Below are 21,775 nucleotides of genomic sequence, written 5' to 3'. Positions count from 1 at the left end.
TTGCAGTTACCCTGGGCGTCATTTTACCAATTATCGAAATTGTTACACTGGAAAAAGCAGTTGATAAGAGTGGTAAAAACTTAGTTATGCTGCTGAAGGAGTGCCCTAGACTCGGGGTCGGCAACCTTTTGAGTCGGAAGAGTCAAAAATTACAATTTACAAAATTTCAAAGTTTTTAAAGAGCCACAAGATCTTATTGTCTTCAAGGCATTTTTGCACGGCATTCGCTATATCTTCCCCTCTAGTTTGTCCCGAGAGCGGTAGCAATCCTAGAAGTTCTTCTTTTGGACCTTGGGAAGACATATACCTGACAAAAAGGGCAACTTGTGCCGTGTCTTTTATGTCGCAAGACTCATCTGTAGCAAGTGATAAGGCAGAAGAAGGTTGAATATCTTCCACCTGCAAATATGTTACATTTGAAGACATTTTAGCTATTCTATCTTGTACTGTTTTAGCGGATACGAGAAGCTGGGCATAATGAAATATAATTTATCAAAAAACATTTTACAACGATATTTCCCAATTAAAAATACCTACCTAAATAAAATAAATAATTCTCTAATAATTTAATTATTAAAATAAATAATTTAGACACGAAACACTGTTTGTCTCACTCTCTCACGTACTGATTGACTATAAGTACATAGTTTCGTCGCATCTGTGGTCGCCTCCCGTGTGCGGTGATCGCCGACTGGCACGAACGGACTTGTCAGAACGTGTTTATCACGGCGCAGTCTGCACATTTTAGTTTGTTTTTTTTTAATTTTGGTAAATATTAGATACTTAGTTTACGAGTAAAGGTGTTATGCCCAGCCATGCCGAAATCAATGAAAATTGCCAAACATATAAACTTCCGAGAGCTTCCGACGGACTGACGACAGTGACGATGCGTGTCACGGGGGAGGGGTGCGGTGAAAAGCGAGTACAAGTGGCTGAGAGATAGAATCGGTGCCTAATCCTCGTTAATCGATTCAGAACGATTTTTAAATTTTTTTTTTTGATAAAATAAATAATATTTGCGTATGGAACTAAAGAGCCGCAGCTTCACATCCAAAGAGCCGCATGTGGCTCGCGAGCCGCAGGTTGCCGACCCCTGCCCTAGACGATTAGGACATTTACGATTCCATATAATGGCTCAGCAATGAGAAGTTTTCCAGCATTGAGGATCCCTTAACCAAACAAGTGTTTCTTGACCAACAACTGTCATTTTATACACAGTAAGTACAAGGTTTTCCCCATAAATAAATTATAATTATCTATACTACAGAGACCTCAAAACCTTATCACAAGATTAGCAGATGTAAGTTTACATACTGCCTAATCAATGGACTGGAAAACAATACTGTGAGGAAAGCTAGATGATACTAACTTATAATCTTCCCATTCTCTAAAAGCCATTGTGTCATTAAGCATTCAGGGAAAAAACTAACTGGACAACCTACTGTACTTAATAAGCGAATTCTTAAAAGAGGAAACACCCTTTCCTCTCCTTCAACAAGAGAGGAAAAGGTGTATCTCCCTTGAAAGTCACTTCCTCAATCATCTTCTTCCTGCATACTCTTCGGATGAAATACATTTATGCAACCAATCTTCAACACATTCAGAAAGAACCCACTAGAGAACGCTGGAAAAGTATTGAACCTCATCACACGTTGACTGGATCATCTTGGTCAGCAGTGTTTTCAAAGAGAAACATAACAAGCCTCACAATGCTTTCCTTCTTCTACATGAAAATGGGCAGAGACAAAACTCATAGAATATCGTTGAACCCAGAACCTGAAAAGACCAAATGCATAACCAGCCACCTTTCCAGATATAACTATTGCTGAAGGAAAGTCAAATTAAAACCAGACTATCATGAATCCACTATAGCACTTCGACCTACCATTTTCGACAAAATATACTAGCTACTCAAGTTAGGGTGGTCAGCCTTATCCTCTACATATACGTTCACATCTTCATCCTCTTCTACGCCCATTTGCCACTCATCAAACGACTAGTGGGATCTAGCCTACAAGATATACAATTGAAGTAATGTCGCAACATCTTCACTTTAACTAAGGACCACAAATTATCGTTACCTACTGCTTGCGTATTATAAACTTTGCGGAGATTAGGAATTCAAATTCCATCTGTAAACCCATTGAACCTGCTTTTACCCCTCCTCCTTCATTCAATATATTCTCCGGAATAGCCATGTAACTATTCTATATATATACTAATTCTATATATAATATAGTTATATTCTATATATAACTAATCTAATGTAACGAGAACATCAATACGTTTCTTCTCTCTAAACCCTTGCTCATCTCATACATAGCACTATGTGCAAAACCGATACCCATAGTGCTATGTAGGGTTAATTTTGCAATCCCTTGTGCAGACTGAAAGTCAAAAAATCAATTTTTATAATCAGTTTAAACTAATTGAGAATAACTACATTAGCTGGAATGGCATTCGCACATTTTATTATTATTATTATAAAGTCATAGCAATAATGTTAGTAGTTTCTCAAATTTAATATTTGCAAGCTCAGCAGCTTAACTGCTATTTTTTGGATCCCCGAAGCAATTTTCAGGGAACCTGTTTATAACCTGTGATTGGCTCTTGACATAGTGTGATGCGAGTATGAAAGAGCGTTCATTGTCCCAGTAACAACTGTTTCTCCCTCTATGCCCACAATGCAAGGTTCAGTATCTGCAGTGATGCCTAATAATCGCGTATTTGCTTAACATTTACTGGGAATGTTAAGCAAATCACATCCAGTATACCATTGCAAATTAAATGGGTTATATATACTGTATATAAAAACATTACTGTTAGTGAGATAGTTAGAATGCTTGACTTTTTTTAAGCCAACAACAAATACTTTTACTTCAATGCGGCCGGGTTATCTATTAATGTAATTCTGTTTGCTAAACTATTCTATTCTATTTTCGTGATTTCATTCTTTACACTACCGAGTAAAATATCATAATTAAATTATATTAGTTAAACAAGGAAAAGAAAACTGCGATGAACTGCAGAAAATAGACAACACTTACACTTCGGGGGGAAGGGGAGGAATATAAACAAACAAACAAAAAAAATGACTAGTCCCATTTCAGACAGAAAAATGCTCTCCGTAGGTCTATATTTGGCAGCTTTCCATCTCTCTCTCTCTCTCTCTCTAGTTATGTGCTCCCAGCCGGTGAGCTTGTTCCCGGACATACAAGAATTCCATGGGCAGAGTTAGGCCGCTTGTAAAGATAGAATGTTCCTACGTTTTGTTATGTTTTTTTTTTATTCTATGTTTTACACCTACTATCCCCCCTTGTCCCATCCTCACCCCAAGTTACTACTGCTACATGCCACAAAGTACATCTCCAGATGTTAGTTTCTTCTAATTCTACACGGCTGCACTAAGAATAGCCTGGGGTATGCTTCGTCTAGAGGTTAAAGTACAGATTTTTTTTTTTCTTTCACATGCTGTTCCTAGAGTTTTGCTAAAAATATAAAAAAATATACTGCAGTATATACGCCTACTTTTTATTTACAAATTGCAATTGTTGTTGGTGTCCTCATTAGCGTGTTTTGCATTATGCATTTGGATATTTAAAATCAATTAGTTTCATCTGTTTTTGACTTTACAATTGTGTAATTCTGATGATTCAATTAAGTTGAGCCTTTATTATAATCGGGAAGATATGTAGCAAATGATTTTACTTGGAGAAGAGACCTACTATGTACAAGTTATAAATATCAGTAATATAAGTGCATTTTAATCGCAACTTTCAATTACTATAAATGCATGATTAGCGTAATGTCGACTATTTATTACTACTTCCCCAAAACTTTAAAATGATATTTACAGTATTAATTAGGGCAAAATATGCAACTGAAAAACCGGTTCGCCTTCAACTTCTTAAGAACTATCTAAATAACTGTTTAATGATATAATTCATTCGGTACGGCAGATTAAATCTCTAAAAAGAAACAATAAGTATAGGAAAAATACAAGTTCGTGTAATTTTTTTATATAAAATTTTGTGGAATGGTTGCAAAAATTCCAGTGGTCTATCTGATAAGCGTATAGTGTAGAAATGTTTTTATTTTCATGAACAGAATTGACATAAAAAATTACTGAGGGAGAACTAAGCTTTTTGAGTGGATTCTTAGTCATGATATTATCACTTTTGGCAGGAGCGTCCACTAACAACAGCCATTAAAATGGAGCCAATGTTTGTAGTTTTATTATTTGGTTCTACAAACAATGCATCTAAACTGGATTCATTCAGTCGTGTTACAGAAGATAAACTTCAGATTATGTGCTGGCCAAGATTTCAACTCAGACATTTCAGAGAGCTAAAACTGCTTCGCATAAGACCTAAAATAGCGCATGTCACAGGTTGAGAACCTCTGCTCTAACCCATTGTGCAATCTGTTCTGCAATCGTTTTACTAGCAAACTAACCTGACACAAGACTGATCTATAAGCCTCAAAAAATACGCCATTAACAACATTAACTAAGACCAAAATCACTTTTTTTTCCCCTTGATGAGGACGCCTCTTATATATCTAATATTTTTCACTTTCAATCAGCTCAGGTGAAATTATACTTTTTCAAAAAATAAGTTTTCTTCACATTTACAAATACTTCCCAAATTAACTTGTCGTGTTATCATCAAACTAGCATTTATTTTTAAAAAATTTCATCGCATTCATTTCCTTATAAACTCACAGTAAATTATACAGGATAATGCAGGATACAAAAGCTTACTGTATTTTTGGATAGATTCATTTGATTTTCTCCACAAGATCAGCATTTTTTATTTATTTATTAGATCCCTCTACTCAGCGGCGAACAGCCAACCATTTCTAGTTTAAAGAGACGAAATATGGTAGTCCATGCAGTATTTTTAGTAAAAGGATGGATATCTCTCTTTTTTTTTGCCCCCTCCAAAAAAGCACTGTAGTCAAACATTTTTATAAAAATGTACATCAAACCATCTTTGATTTATTATAATTGGCTCAACGAATTAGCAACTGTTCAACGATAATTAACATACAATCCCAGAAAATCATATGAAGTTGATTAATGATAACTATCTTACGACGATTTCTCCGAAACGGCCAGCACACTGTCATACAGCTAGGTGCATTCCATAATTTTTGCGTTTCATTCTTGCCATTTCTTATTATTCGCTATATTTTTTATGTTATTTCAAATTTAATACTGTTTTGGCACCATTATCAAATTCAATGCCACACGTAATATTGTCTTCATCCCTCAAAAATCCAGGTATGTATAAAACTTCATATTCCTTCTAAAATACAATTTCATGACTACCTTGTTTTAAACCTGCTTTAAAACTAGCCCACCATTTTGATATATATAAGGGGAGTTGCATTCCACTTTACTATATACATTTTTAATATCCAATTGTGGAGCACACGAGATCTTTCCTCTCTATCAAATTAATTTCTCGTTCCCTATATCAACGATTCCCAAGACTAGATGGCGCAACTGATGTGAAAAGATGAAAAATGGAACTCGAAAGACTAAAATTATATTTATCCTCTAAATCAGTGGTATCCCAATGAACGGCTGCCAAAGAGTAAAGGCACACCTTATTTCTCTAAGTAATACATATACATATATCATTAGAAACAAATATACAAAAAAAAAGCTGTTTGTGTGTAAAAATATATTATTCTAGATATAGGAAATGACAAAACACGCTGTAAAATAAAAAAAATGTAATTACACATCGCCAGATTATTTTGTCCATATGAAATACGAACTTCCCAAGTTAGAAATATGCCTGAAACGCATCCACAAGAATGATGCTACTTAAAATGCATAACGCCGTCGTAATTAAATGCATAGAACTTGACAGATGTCTTGATGGTAAAAGTATCGGTGTACCCCTAGGAAAATGGGTTCCGCTGTGGTCATAAATATTTAAAAACTTCCAAACCAAGCAAAGCCAGACTCATAAAACGTTGGCACTTCTAATTAAAAGATCGTAATCAAATTTTGTTTTCAGTGTGTAAGGATTTTAATAAGAAAAGACCCGTCGACACATAGCAATATTGCGAAATAGAGGACTCAGTGAACAATACGCGAAGCAAACTGTCTATCGACTCGACTACTCTGTGTCAACATCAGTTGATACGCCCAATAAAATAAAAGACAAGAAACATTATGGACAATGGAGAATTTAGCACGTGCAGACTCCTAAACGCAACAAAATACGGGGTCCCGGGAAGAAGAAAAAAAAAGCATGTCCATTGTACAACATAAGTTATTATGTTACGGTGTTTATTATTGTTACTGTTGTCGTTTTTATGTGCTTGGGATGGGGAGATGATAAACGGGCCTCTTTTGACTCTTAGGAAATACGCCACTCTCAATGGAAACAGAACGGACTGCGAGACCCAATTTCTTGAGAGGATAATGATGAAGACCCTTACTGATAGTGATGAAAATGAAGTGATTGAATATTCATTTTTTTTGTGCAAGATATTTATTTCTTGTGACAAATAATATCGCAAAACAAAATGCGAACTCTTGTATATATTACAAGAAAAACGTATCTATTTAATTAATTATCCTTTCTAAATTGAAAACTGTTTGCAGAAGTGACTCTATTGTATCATTTTTGTAGGTAGCAAAGTGCAGAACATTATAACAATTAAAAGTATGTGTCATGTGACACGCACTCATAAGAGTCCGCAGTCATACGTTTATGCATAATTATTTATCAAAGAAAAATCACTGGCATTTTGAGCTGTTATTTTACCGCTATTAACAGTTAATCTAACGAAACTACTCTACCAACCTTGTACAATGCATTCTTTGCTAACAGACGGGAATAACTCTACACAAAATAAAATACTCATTTCAAAAGTCATGTGCTCGTTTCCATCCTTCCGCATACGGTGTTCATAATTTTAATACCAGTGGACAATCACCAGTAAAATACCAACCCCGTTTAGTAAGCGCAATTGCCAACTAAAGAAATGAATTATATTTTTCGTGCTAGCAGTTATAAACAACCCGTACATCACAGTTATGTTCATTATCCCGTTAACCGCAGAATGTGAGGTGGAATGAATCACCGGGTCAGTTTCGAGGCGTGGACATGGCTAACGATGCCAACAGAGTGCGCACTACTTGGGAAACGACTTGACAGCGTAGTTTTTTTAATTTTTAGCGTGCCAAGTAGGAAGGAAGGAGATGCTTTGCGCGTTCTGGAAGTCATTAGCTCGGTGCAGGGCAGCTTCCTGTCGCGAATAGCACTAAAGAAAAGAAACCGGAGGGAGGGTGGGGTGAAGCACACACGCATAGAGAGCGACAGGAGGGGGGGGGGGGTTCTCTTTAAATAGAACGTTTTCAAGAATACGCGCACAGACCGAAACCAACACGTGAAAGTACGACTGATTTTTTTTTAAAACAACTTTTCCTGGAAGTTAAATTTCCTTTTTTTTTATTTTATTATGACACTATTTGAATCAAGTCTGAAAGAAAATTTAAAACTCCAAATCTAGATATCATTTCTTGAATTTTAATTAACACAACCCGAAACTAATGGTTAAATATAGTGCACAGTAAACTGCATGCAAAGTGTAAAATTTCGTGAAAGGTTAAGCAGGCTTAAACTAGAGGGGGGTTGCTGCACAAATTTATTATTGATTTCTTGTTGCTTGAAAGAAAACGTGCATTATAGCTGTCCTTTTTTTTTTTCCAGTTTAAAAAATCTCTTTCTCAAAGCCTTTATTGTTAATTCCTGTTGAGTGAAAAGATCATGGTTGGAGTTCTATCCATGACTGAAAGAAAATTTATGGAATATTCCGTGAAGCATTTTTCTAAAGGCACATATCACATACCTGAATCATTGCTCGTCCATAAATTACATGTAGAGAGAGAACGAAAGTGTTATATATTTTATCATTTCTCACTTTTCTGTTTCTAATACAATCGGCACTTGACTCGACAATAACAAAAATATTCTACGAATGGATCTTCAGGTTTTATCCTTAAAAAATAAATAAATGCGCATTCCATGTAAGTTTGGTTTCACTTGAATAACCTTAATTAGTTTAATTCGTCACCGGTTTTGAGTTCTGGGCTTTCAGATTCTTTTTTTTTTCTTCGATTGCCAGTTTAAAGATCAGATCTTAGGGAGTTCACACTCCTAATCTTTGACACCAAATATAAATAGGAATTAAATGAACAAAGAAGTACATTAGTTATATTTATAAGCAAAATTAAAGTTCGTGCAATGGCAAACGTCTCATGAGAGAAATAAAGATATAATGCACTTGGATGAAATACAGTATAATCCGATTAGTTTATCTGGGGATTCATGTATGGAATCTACTGAACTGATTAGTGACCATTAAATGAATTATATGGATAGCCATAAGATAATGAAGTGAAGATATTAAATGCAAAAATTATTATAAACTATAACATTATTAATTACAATTTAGAAACATTTCAGCAATATATATATATATATATATATATATATATATATATATATATATATATATATATATATATATATATATATATAACTTAAAAAATGCAACGTTTTTTGTTTCAATTATGTGTTGCAATTTTTACCTGTAATTTCCAGTTTTTTAGATGCTTCAATGTTTATTACTATTCTCTTCCTTTAATGAATACCTGATGAAGGCTGTTATAAGCCGAAACTAGTTGTATTATTCTCATTAAAACTTATAAGTTACCTCGGTTTAGGTGATTAAATCTATTTTTTAAAAATGTATCACAACAACCGAGTAGAAGTCTTTGATTATATATATATATATATATATATATATATATATATATATATATATATGAAATACTGTAGTTTTTATATTATATTTTTATTATTTTTTTAATATTTATTTTAATATTTTAATATTTATTTTAATATTTTAATATTTATTTTAATATTTTAATATTTAATATTTATATTATATCTTTAAGTTTATATTTTAAAACCGAGGGAGGTAAAAATCCAGAAAATAGCATTATGCAAGTTTGGACAAGCCTTTAGTAGTCGGAAATATAAAAATAAAAAAATAAGCATTTTTTTTTCCATCTGTTTCAAGTTCCTTCTCATCTACCGAATGATCACGAGTATATTTTTTATAGTCTGTATTTCTACACATTAGCGAAATAAATTACGATGTCATGGATTGCTATTTCTAAAGAGAACCAGAAATTATTCGAAACCTGAGATCAAACCCTGATATTTTTGATATCAGAAGGGGAAGAAATCGCAAAAAAAATTCTGCAAAAGCAACAGCGAAAATGTCCCTCCAGGTATTTCTACTAAACTCAAATACGAGCTGTATGAAGTTTGTAAGTTTATCAAGCAATCGACAAACCAGCAAACAAGACTGCTAGACGGTTTTATTAACTGTTACCAATAGTTAATAAAACGTCTGCAAACGTCTAAAAACGTCTGCAATTTGTTCGAAGCAACAGTTAAGGAAACTATAAGTGATGCTCCAATCTTGGTATCTCTTCTGGGTATCATCTTTGTTTCAGATCCGAATCGTACTGGATTTTTTTTTTAAACAATTCTAAGATCACGATGTGAAAATTCCGAAACTAGAATTCCAAGCTAACGATTCCCATAAATTAAATTCAAAATAATATAAAAAGAAGGTTTTTATAGCAAACACAAAGCACCTGTAGAGTGATGTTGATTTTTGCACACAATTGAAATCAACTATTTGAACGGTGTATCTTAAAAATCTAAACATAAATTTATTAGTTAAATAAAATCGAAACACCTTTACAGTAATAAGAGTAGAACTCTTGATATTACTATTTGTAATGTGCGACTGCATTCATCGCAAAATGAAGTTGTAATTCAGCCATTATATTCTATACATATGATCCATGTTGTTAAACGCTCCTCCTTTGAGACTTTATCTATAAGCATCCCATCTAGGTAGTAAATCGGTCTCTTCAAATCAGGTACCAAATGCTGATAGTTAAGACTTAGTCTTATTCATCCACCAGTTTATTAGAGGGCATACGTGCAGATTTTTTTATTTTTTTTCCTGGTGGAAAAACCCATCTCCCGTATGAGATTGGCTGACTCTCCATCAAACGATTCGCTCTTATTACATATTCTTAAAGAACCGAATGGACTCCCCGCCCTCCAACCAAAGAACCTGTGTCATAATGAAAAGGCTTTTCTTCTAAAATGCTATCTGTACTCTAACGCTCCTGAATGAATGAGAACCTAGAAACCTAACGCATAAAGCGTGTGTCATATGAAAAAAAAAAAAAAATGTGTAATCACAAATGAACGGAACTTTATTATTATTTGTACTCGAATTCATTTCTTTCGAAATAACTTCCTTTCCCTGAAATCATTCACATGTCCATGAGCAGTTTAGCACCAACTGCCTCTATCGCGAGGCCGTCGCTATATCTGTCTCTGTCGGAAAGATCTGGGTTCGATTCCCAGATCTTTCTATAGAAGGATGCGAGGAACTTTCATAAGGGCTCTTCGATTAGCTGGTGAGTTAGTCGAAATCATACGGAGATGGACGAGTTTTTCTTTCAGAAAATAGGATTTTTCATTTAACAAATCAGAAGGAGAACACAGATGCAATACATTGGTCTCATGGCCTCAATTTCTTTTGCTGTAATTCCAAGTAAACCGCAAACCCACTCTTTAAAGTAAAAGATAAAATTGTGTCAAAATCACATTACAGTTTTTAGATGCGTTTCTCAAAATGTGCAAGAATCAAGAATCTGTCTGATTCGTCGGTCTTTATGCATGGAATTATTCTGCTCTGGTTGGTCGGATTTTAGATTATTGCAAAATTGTCGGAACATCGCAATTTGGTTCTGAATTAGGAATTAGACTTAAATTTGAAGGAGAAAAATTAAGGTGAAAAAAAAACAAACTTCTAAATGATATAATAACTCTGCACTAGTTTGATAGGAATATAGTATTTAAAATTCCTGTCTGGTAATCTTATTTTTCGTTGAAATCGAATGATCTCGTGGCAAAAATTCGAAGCAGTAGAAAAATAAATAGTAAAATGACGCTCTGCAGTACAGCACATAAACCTATAACGGATCTGTGTTCAGTTGCTGCTGTGGTAATGAATCACTATCACTGTAAGAGAAAGAACGTTGCGAAATATCTTTTCCACATACTTGCTATACTACCAGTTCCCTTCAAATTTAAATAATCGTTTATATCAGACACATACATAAGTGCCATCTCAAAGTTGTTTCCAGAACGAAATTTTTCCACGTACATCACCAAGTGCAAAGAATTGATGGTATTAATAGAAATAATCCTGGAAAATTACGTTATATGAGTTGAAACTAGTTATCAGTCATAAATGTTCCTATCGACCTTTCCCCTTCAAACGGAAGCATAATTTTAAATGTGGTTCTCCAAGTAAAAACATGTCTTCTTTGATGCATCTCAGGCAACATGAAAGAACATACAAAAAAAAAGAGAGTATTTTATTGATTAAGTCACAGGTTGGAATTTCTTCATGTGCAGTACATAATATACGAATATTATGATGAAGAGCCTATCAGATTGCTCATTTAATTAACACGTGATTACCATTTAACAGCATAAAAAGGACCACGAAATAGCTGCCTTATCACTCAAATTATTAGTGGATATCCATGATTTAATATGTGGACTTTTTCATAATTGCACTAAATTTCATAATGGAATTGTACTAATACAGAATGCTATTATAAAATTTAGCAAATGTTAATAAATAAATAAAATGATAAAATATAAGAAATCGATCTGTAAGCTAAGCAAATACAACAGCATATATATATTTTTTTAAAATTTGAATCGCACCTTTGAAAAGTTGCACATTTATAGTATATTAGTATAAGTGATGTACTGTATGTGTTATTGGTTTGAATTCCTTATTTTAACTGCTTAATTATTCGTCTTTAAATAATTAACTATCAAATCAACGATAGATCAAAAGTACGGCATATATAAATACGAATAAATCACATTAACAAAACATCAGCATCGATTTAAATCAGAATAAAATGAATACTGTGTTTATATGTTCTGAGCCTGGTAATAGATAAGGTCAGGAATTCCCAATGTTTTTACTTAGAGAGCCACATTTAAAATTATGCTTCCCTTTGAAGAGGAAAGGTAGATAGGAACATTTATGACTGATAACTATTTTCAGCGTAAGTGACGTAACAATGGATTTTCCAGGATTATTTCTATTAGTACCATAGACAAATTGTGTTGTGCATGAAACGAATGTAACGATAGTCGCAACATTATCAATATAGATAGCAACGCTACTCTATACCGAAACGGGTTTCTAAGAAACACTAGGAAACGATCACGCTTAAAAGGTACATTATGATCAATCATATTTGTCGATGTAAAAAACATCAAAAACTTATTTTACAAGGAACGTGATGAGACTAAAATTCATGAAACATACTGTATATAATAGGGAAAAAAAAAAACTCAGAATAACACTAACGTTGAACATCGAGACATTAATAAATTTTATTTATTATTTATTTTTGTTGTTGTTTTTCTTTGAATTTTGTAAAGTTTTTGAAATTTTTTTTGAAAATTTTTTTTAAATAAATAATTTTCATGAAAACGATTTAAAAAAATACATTACTGACTTGACCTGTTCTTTGTATTTCGAAAGCCAATTATCATAAAAAAAATTTACGATAAGTAAAACTGCAGTAGGTTGTCAATTGCATGCTAGACTTAAAAACAATACTTTATTCGTACTTTCTTTAAAATGATGACAGAATTTGCTTTCGATAACAGGGCGGAAAATAGACTGATAATGGAGAAAAAAAGGCCCATAAGAAAAATAAATTTTTAACACAAATAGGCAGAAAATTGTATTGTTATAAAATACCTCTATTTATTCTAGTAGATTGAAGAACAGCTAATGTTTCTGATATGTCATTAAATATATCATTAGTAGAAGATGGTATTTTTAGTTAGCAGCAAATAATTTCTTTGAGCTTCTTTGTGTAGGCTACGTAAGAGTATAAAAATAATGACAACTGAATAGAAACATAAGTAGATTGGAATTACTTGGAAAGAGAGTATAAAAAAGAATATTACAATTATTAATATCTCATGTTATCGTTGCCAAGAAATAGCACTAATTATAACTCTCGTGTTTCTTTTTCTTTTTCTACTTTCTTTGAGAAATACAGTAAGATTAAGATGCAATCACGATTTTTGTTCCTTTACTATTCACTGAATATACAGTAATCTATAAACAGAAATGTGACGTGTGTTGTGCCCCCCCCCCCCGCACACACATACCAGAGAAAAATACTTGGATTCGGCTTCGTTGTTAACTTACTGTTGTGTGCATTTTGTTGCTGCACACTCAAGGCCATAGGCGAGGCAGGACAACGCCCAATCATTCTTTTAAAAAACGTTGCATATTGTTATACCATTCTCCAAAAGTGAAAAAAGCGTGCAATTTTAAACGGAAATATAAAGCACATTTCTAATTTTATATTAAAAATATACTGTTATCGACATATTTATCAAATTTTAATAATTATGGTAGGCAACCAGTAAACATCTGTTAAAATCGTTGAAAAGAGAGGGGTGTGTGGATTCAGTAGCTTACATAAATGCTTTCTAGTTTCCTTCCTAAAAACCACCCGAGATACAATCCATCTTCTTTATGCGATAAGTATTCGGTAAGTGTAAAGAAAAAAAATAGGAAATTGACTCATATAATGTCTTGTGTAAAGCATAAGACTTTTATAAGAGTCTTATGTTTTAGATAAGACCCTTATAAAAACATCAGTATTAAAATATTCTGTTTTAAACTACCGCTGGGACAATACGTGCCCTCCTACAATAGGTTAACTAGAACCAAGCCACTCAAGGCTGAGGTAGCCAGATGGATCAATGGCAATCATATGGAACTGAAAGCAACTCCACGGTATTAGAACTAACGCTCTACGCCAAGGAGATAATATTTGACCCCTTTTTGAACGTCTACTTTTAGATATGGAACCTGTTATATCTTCGTCAACGATATCGAAAAGTTTGCAGTATTGTCCTCCTCCCCGTCCTCATACCTTCTCTGCTCTCAGAAAAAGCACTGAGGCAGATCTTTTAAATGGCTCAAATAATACCGACAATATAAATTAAAATAAACCTTTGGGCATCTTTCTCCAATGACGATGCAACCAAACTTTTTCTTTAAAAAAAAGTATCAGTAAACGAAAATTCTAGCTTTATATGCTTGAGGTCTGTTGACCTAAAGATAGCTCTTCAGAAATGAATAGCTTCTCTGCACAAAAAAAAGTACTTAATGTGAATACTGGTTCTCGAATGATCATTTTGTATTCAATTCAATATTTGACTTTAGAACTTTTTTTGACAGGTGTTTCTTGCCGTAATTGCAGCTTGTCAAAAACAGAATGGCGAACAACAGCTGTCAAGTCACGGTAATACAACAGGGGAAAAAAAGTATATATATATTCAGAAAATGTTATTACATGTTCTCTAAGGTCAAAACACCCTGAACGTAGGAAAGTTTCGATTTCCAGCACAAGATATTTTATCGATTCGGACAGGTGGCAGTTACATCTGCTCAAGCTTTTTTTTTTTTTTTTATCGGTCTCATGAATTGGAATAAACTGCATAATTGATATACCTGTTCGATATTAAAAGCTCTTAAAGCAGTATAAAGAAGTTGGACAAAAAAAACTATCCATTCTGATGCAAAAATAATAAGAAAATATTAAAAAAAAGCTTCTTTTAACAACGATAGACGTCACATTAAGAAATTAATATTTAAGAAGATATGAATCATTTTATGTTAAATGTAATCAAAATGATAATTATGCAAAGAAATTGATTTGCCAGTAATAGGAGATAACTGAAAATCACGTGCCATATAGCAAAACATCCGAGAGGAAAACAAATGATTCGATCAAAAGAAGAGGAAGTGATTTGCTTCTAACTACTGTTAAGGAAATGCAAGAAAACAATTCATTGACACTTACTCTGTTTCACAGCACTACGGTTGGTGGTCGTTATGATAGGAGTTAGATTTAACTCGTTGGCGTACTTTAAATACAAGTCTGTCGAATAATAGTAGTGTTATACAAGTATAAGTTAAATTAATAGCTTGCTTTATCACTGGAGACATTTGACCAGTTCACCAAATTTCCTAGTAGTCCTTAGACCCTGCTGTGAAAAGCGTGCCCATCCGGGATATCCTCAAACAGGAAACCCACTGAAATATGTTGATAAAGGAGGCAGTGATTCGGAGGTGGGGCTTTCTGAAAAGTGTCCACTTTGTGAACCCAGTTCGTGTATATAATAATGCACAAAACTTGTATAAGGAACATTGCAAAGATATCTCAAATACAGTATTATTCATACATTTAAAACCGTGCAATTAACTTAGTCTTTCTGAATAATTGAAATTAAAATATACCTGATTTTTAAATAATAATATAAATTCAGATTTTATTTGTATGCTCATTGTTTCGTTTATGGTAGCAAAAAAATAAATAATTATTCTAAATGAGAATAATTAATAGTTTAGCCTATATAAATGTAATTCATCTAATTGTAATAAGTACATGCTGCCTAATACACTCCTTTTGTAATAAAGATATGTGCGTGTTAAGTAACAACATATATTGACGAACCTCTTCTTTGATTCCGTTCGCTATCAACAAACAGTTCTTCATTATCAGTTTATTTTATATTTCATATACCCCCACCCACCCACTCACACACTAGAGGTCGCGAAAGCTATACACAACAGCGCCGAGTGCCATTAAGTGGATGTTCATCAAGAGTTGGTTGTGTTTTGTGCATGTTTAGATGAAAGTGGAGGAATAGTAGTCGACAGTTTTGGGAGCTACGTGCATGAAAAACCTATAGTAAAGCCATAATTCAGAAACAGATCCATGAGAAATTGATTGGAGAGAGAGCTTATCTAATAACCAGATGATCCTGTTTAGGATAGCATCAAACATTCTTGGTTTTTTTTTTGTTTTTTTTTTTAACCTAAAGGCTATAAACAATGCGTTTATCGCAAAGGAAAGCTACAGTTGTTTGATCTTGACTGACGATCAGAATATTATCCAGAAGGTGGGAATGAAGTATTTTCTAAGAGTGAGATCTTTTCTTTTCGACTTCTTACCCCACTAACTAAATCGCATTATTCTTACTCCACTGACGTATGGTACATCAATCGCTGTTGAAGACATTGGTTATAGAACTAGAAGCTCGAATATGTAAAATAACTTACAATGGTCTTGCACTATAAACATCGCATATGAAAACTTTTTCGTTCTCTTCCCCCCCCCCCCCCGATTTTAGGTGACCTTAATCAGATAATAACAGTAAATTATGAAATTAAATACAAGGCTAAAATCACTTTCAAACTACAGATGAAAACTATTTAGGAATAAAGATCATTATTTACAACAGAAACCTGTTAAATACGATTGCAGGGTCGAGCTCACAAGGTGGATTTCATTATTTGCTCCTATTGATTACATAATCCTTGTAGGTTTTAAGTACTCAACATATGATCTCGAGTAGTTCAAATTTGTGTATTTTGGGTGTTGCGTATCATCAATGTCCACGTGATGCCTAAAATCCTTAGGGTAATATTGGAAGGGAAAAAGAGCACCATGGTACTTTCTGAATACTACGATACCTTTCCCCCCCCCTCTCAACAGTTGTGTGTGTTTTGAGAGACGTGCTAATTTCAGAGAGGACATCTTCGTGATGTTCTTTCTTCTTAATTTTCAAGGATTGGATTGTCTGTTCTACGTATGCAATTCCACATATGCACAAAATCTTGTAAACCTGCGGATATTTCATAAAACAGAGTGTGGGGAGAGGGAGGTTCTTTGATGTTCTAATCATTGAAGCCAGTATTATCACCTAAGATAATATTACTTTTATATACAGCTCATAGAGAGCTGCATATAAAGCAAACGTTTGCAACTATATAACAACAGAATTCCGACAAAATATTATAATTTTGATACATTCTGATAACTTTATTCTCCGCTAGAGAAAAAAAATAAAAAAAACTACGTCATCAAAATAAAAGGCCCCCACCCCGAACTTTCATGGCAATACTGCTGCTTTAAATAATACCATTAAATTTTCAATCACGTTATTTTAAATAAATCACAGTCCAAATTTTTATATTTAAAAATAAAATGGGTGGTGAAACACTGACCTAATGTTCTAAAAATCATTAGCCGTATTAGAAATAAAAAAAAAAAAATAACCACTTACGCAATTCTAAGAACAGATGATTTATATGAATTTTATTTTTTTATCTGATGAACAAGTGAAGCTTTTCCTTATATAGAAATGAGCAAGTTTATCCTTCATATCCCACCCGAAGGGACTTGTTCCGTACCCATTAACTCGTATGAAATGGGTTAAATTGTTACCCTACTTTGCTTTCCATTATGAAGAGTTTTAAAACTTCGTGTAAATTACATTCATAGCTGGTCAAGCAACTTTTGTAATTAATCGATATTAAATATTACATATTATAAGATCTTCTTGGAAACCATTTCTTATCCATCATCAAAAACAGAAACACACACTCTCTCTCTCACACACACAACCAAAACATACACTCGTGAAAAAAAATACATTTTTTGTTTTTTGTATTACTGTATGTAAATTTATAAGTTTGAGATTTCTGCGGTTTTGAAGATATATATCTAACTTCCACATAATGAGGTCTACCAGAAGTTTGACGAAGACGTACGTTTAACTTCCGGTATAAGGACAACATAATGTGATTCTTACACCGAAAGTTAGATGTACATAAAGTTAGTCAGTTAAAGCCGTTTTCAAATTATAAACGCTACGATTGAAACAAAGTGAGGTAGCACGATGCAAAAAAAGATAAAAAGCGCATTCAACAATCTCATTAAAGAACATCGCAAAAAAAAAAAAAAACCTTAAGGTTACATTGAATTTTGTGTCTGAGTATTATATATATCTTGTCCTTACTAGTTTTCATTATTTAATCAAGCAGTATTAAGTAATATTTCAATTTAGCAAGGATACTCAGTTTCAATTCACGTCTTAATTTTATTTTATTTTTTTAAACTGCTCACTTCCGGAAAGGTTTCACTCTAAAACACGATGAATACAACAAGCCTTTTATTTCGAGGGACTGACGGGTACCATGCCTTAGTATATGAGCATAAAAAAAGAGAACATTTAGTAACAGGCCCGTCTCTAGTGTTACACTAACTAAATTATTTATTTTACTTTATGACGTGAATTAAAGTTCATTTCTTACATGCATACGCAATTAGCCTTATTTCGAAATGTAGTAAAGACTCTGTTAGAATATATACAACAACCGGAGTCAAATGCTACTCATCAAAGGAATATACTCTCAACAGAGCTAACTATGTTGAGAAAGGATAACATCGGTGACGAGCTGTTTTTATCACACTAAGCAACGGTGGATAAGGAACGGTGGATACAAACTTTAGTTTTGAGAGAGGTAGACAATCGCGAAATACTTATATTTTTTAACAGGTCTTGTTTTATTAATAATATTTATTTCATTTTTCTAACAATAATATTTATTTCACCTGGTTTAGTATGTCGTGATTAAAAATGGCGGAGATTGCTAACTGAAAATTCAAAACATTGTACTTTCTCCTTATTTCTGGAAAGGAGGCGCTATCTCCCCTTTCGTCAATCCTCTGGACTCCCTAATAGCGAGGAGAAAGGTAGTTTGAAATGGTGACTATAGGCTTCATCATATAATAAATATCTATTTATAGCATTGGCTGACTAACATCGTCAAGTCTAACGTACACGGAGTTGTTATCCTCTAATTACGAAGATGTGGTTGGCAAGATTGCAGTATTATGATAAAAACTGTAAAGATAAATCCCTTATATACAAATATGGCAGCGTAAACGACTGCCTGTGTTTTAGTTTTTAAAAAATAAATTAGGATGTAATTTTTTTTAAATATTAGCTTGTAAAAAATTTGAATGAACTGCAATGTTTTGGCATCGTAGAAATGAGGAAGTGCTCATAAAAACAATACATCATATGTGACGTCATAGAAGTGTTCCGACATTCCTCCCTAATGCCTCTACGTGTATTGTTTTGGAAAATATGGCCATGTTGATTGCGCATAATAAACATTAAAAATATATTTATAGTTAACAGTCTTGAGATATATAATATTTTATCTTCTTCTTCATCGCCATCAAATTCCGATGGAAATCCACATTAGATGTACCATATATTACTATTGGACATAATTATTATTTAATAACCAGTTTCATATCAACAACTTCTTCCAAATTTGTCAATCTTTGATCTAGTATTTGCCAATCACTGATCGAACTGCAAATCGAAAAAAAAGGTGCTTTTTCGATTTGCCAAATTTTCAACCGTCAACCAGTCTACATCGTATCTTTTTTTTTTCTGCCATTTCTTTTTTAAAATATTTCATTTTTCTAATCTCTGATCTCTTTCATTCAGTGCAAACCGACAGTAGCATAGCCACTTAGACATTTTTAAATGTAATAAAGTTGCTTGCTAATATCTTAATTTTAATATACTCTACTGATTCATTTGTTCACTCCCCTGATTTTCCTCAGAACTCTCAAACCCCAGCTCTAAGATCTATAAGTTAAAATGTTCCCCAATTTTTTGCAGGTAAATAATGCAATATGTGCATGTGCCAAATTTTAATGTATCATTTTTATTTTGTCATTATTACATTGCTTATCGCAGAAAGCTTAACTTTTTAAGCTTTCTGCGATAAGCACACTCAAAAAGTTAAGCTTAACTTAACTTTTTGAGTGTGCGCTAAATTTCCCTAAATTGAGAACGAATTTACCTTCAAGGCGTCGATGAAAGGTGGATCCAGATCCAATGTACACAGAAGTGCTTTGTGATTTATCAATTTTAATTTTTTAAGCCTTTTCATTATTTATTATTTAGTTACTATTTATTATTTTAAACCAAATATTTTACTGTTTAGAATAATAATGAAAACTTTATTTAAAATTTTATTTATTATTTTAAATGCTATTATTTCACCTTTTCTTTCTTTTAATTACAGTAAGTTTTTTGTTTGGTTTCATTTAAATGAAAATCAATTATTGTACCTGTCTTTTAGTGCAACACATTTACTCTGCTGCAATGAAAGCAGTTTAAACTAATACTTTTCATATAAACAAGGATCATGCAATGCAATATTCTGAAACTGCATAACTAAGTTTGGTCACGTATAGGAAATATGTTTATACTGAAAAGAGATTTGCGCAAAAGAAGCTGCAGTATGGCTCGGCAAATAAAGCCGAGAGGCGCCAAAAATTCTAGAGACCCATCCGCTGCAACTGGCGTCAATAACGGTGACTCAATATTCTTTTTTGAACTGAGCTTATGGAAAATGGAAAATATTTGCGGTTATTTTAGATATTTTTAGGTTAAATTTTAACAATTAACTAATTCGGTATATCCATTGAATGATAATACACTTTTAACGAATACATTATTGCCATTTTCAATAATTTGGCGATTTTGAATTAGATACATTTTAATTTATATATAAAAAACAATTGGATATTCATCCCCCAATCATTAATAGTTAATGTAAAATTATTTCTAGAATTTCTGGAAATAATTTTACATTAACTATAACTATAATTAATTTCCATCCTAAGAGCAAGGTAGTTCATCGGCAGCTACTGTATTAAGCATTTTAATTATTCTGCACTATCGTTTCGAAGTTGTTTAAAATCCCGCTTTTTAAAAATGAAAACAGGCGCACTTCGTACCCAGCGATCCTCTGAAGTTGTATCTCATCTTTAATCGCTCTTTCATTATGATATCCTAATGACCTATTAAATTTGAAATTATATACGATCCACATAAAAATAAAAATTATGCACAGAAGTACCACACTCACCTATTTTTATGCAGTCGTGTTCTTCACAAAAAGCTAAACATCCTTTTACTCAAGCACGTTAAGCAAACTTGCACGTTTTACAAACGCATGCAGTGTGCCGGCTAAATCGGGTTACTGAAGGTGACTGATAATAGAGGGCGCTAATAGAAGTTTAAAAGTAAGTGGGTAATTGGGGTGGTCATTCATCCACGACAATAACCGTTCAACGGGCAGTTCATATTAATATGCCAAAGAAAAAGGCACTTGCTGAGTTAATTAGTAAAGAAATGTAGTAGTGATCGGTGTTATAATATTTGTGTTAAAACAAAAAAGAGGTACGTTTTATATTGTATGTTTGTCAAACAGGATAGCAAATTCGCTAATGAAAACAATTTTAATCAAAAAATATCTTTTTTTTTTTCTGGAATGATATTAAAGACAGTATGCGGAAATGTCATATTTGACTAATAGTATTTATTTAGGTTTAGTTCATGAGTTTTACGAGACCAATAAATTAGGTTAACGGTTTAAAGAAGTACACAGAGACTAAAAACATATTTCCCAGAATCTTTAATTTGTCCTGTGCTTTCTCAGGGGACGAAGGATAAAGACAGGTGTGTGGGGGTGGGGGGGGGGATAATGAAGGTGAATAGCTCTACAACGGTAATACCAGAGTAAGAAAATTAGTAACTGCCACGTCGTTAATTTTTTTTTCAATGTATTTTTTAAATTTAAATTAGTAATAGCAACTTAATAATAAAAAAGTAAATTAATAATAGGTTTAAATAGTTTAAATATA

At 33.0% G+C, this 21,775-nt stretch overlaps 1 protein-coding gene across 6 annotated transcripts in view; it reads right to left on the bottom strand.

Moving 5' to 3' along the window:
* The window catches only part of LOC150108651 (uncharacterized), a 118,310-nt gene extending 97,210 nt beyond the window's left edge, over positions 1 to 21,100 (bottom strand). For 2 of the 6 annotated variants that reach the window (XM_090416126.1, XM_090416127.1), the window contains exon 1: positions 20,998 to 21,100. The gene's annotated coding sequence lies outside the window, so the exon portion shown is untranslated. Of the gene's footprint in view, positions 1 to 15,052; positions 15,074 to 20,194; positions 20,283 to 20,997 lie in introns of those variants that run through there. The other 4 variants (XM_090416129.1, XM_090416128.1, XM_090416131.1 and 1 more) reach the window with 4 other exon arrangements.
* Positions 21,101 to 21,775: the final 675 nt, after the last annotated feature.

Source organism: Typopeltis vanoorti, chromosome 3, assembly GCF_054136105.1.
Source record: "Typopeltis vanoorti isolate ZY-2024b chromosome 3, IOZ_Tvanoo_1.0, whole genome shotgun sequence".
In the NCBI taxonomy this organism is placed as follows: Eukaryota; Metazoa; Arthropoda; class Arachnida; order Uropygi; family Thelyphonidae; genus Typopeltis; species Typopeltis vanoorti.
The sequence above is the reverse complement of the archived record's forward strand: the minus strand, read 5'-3'. Positions and strand labels throughout refer to the sequence as shown.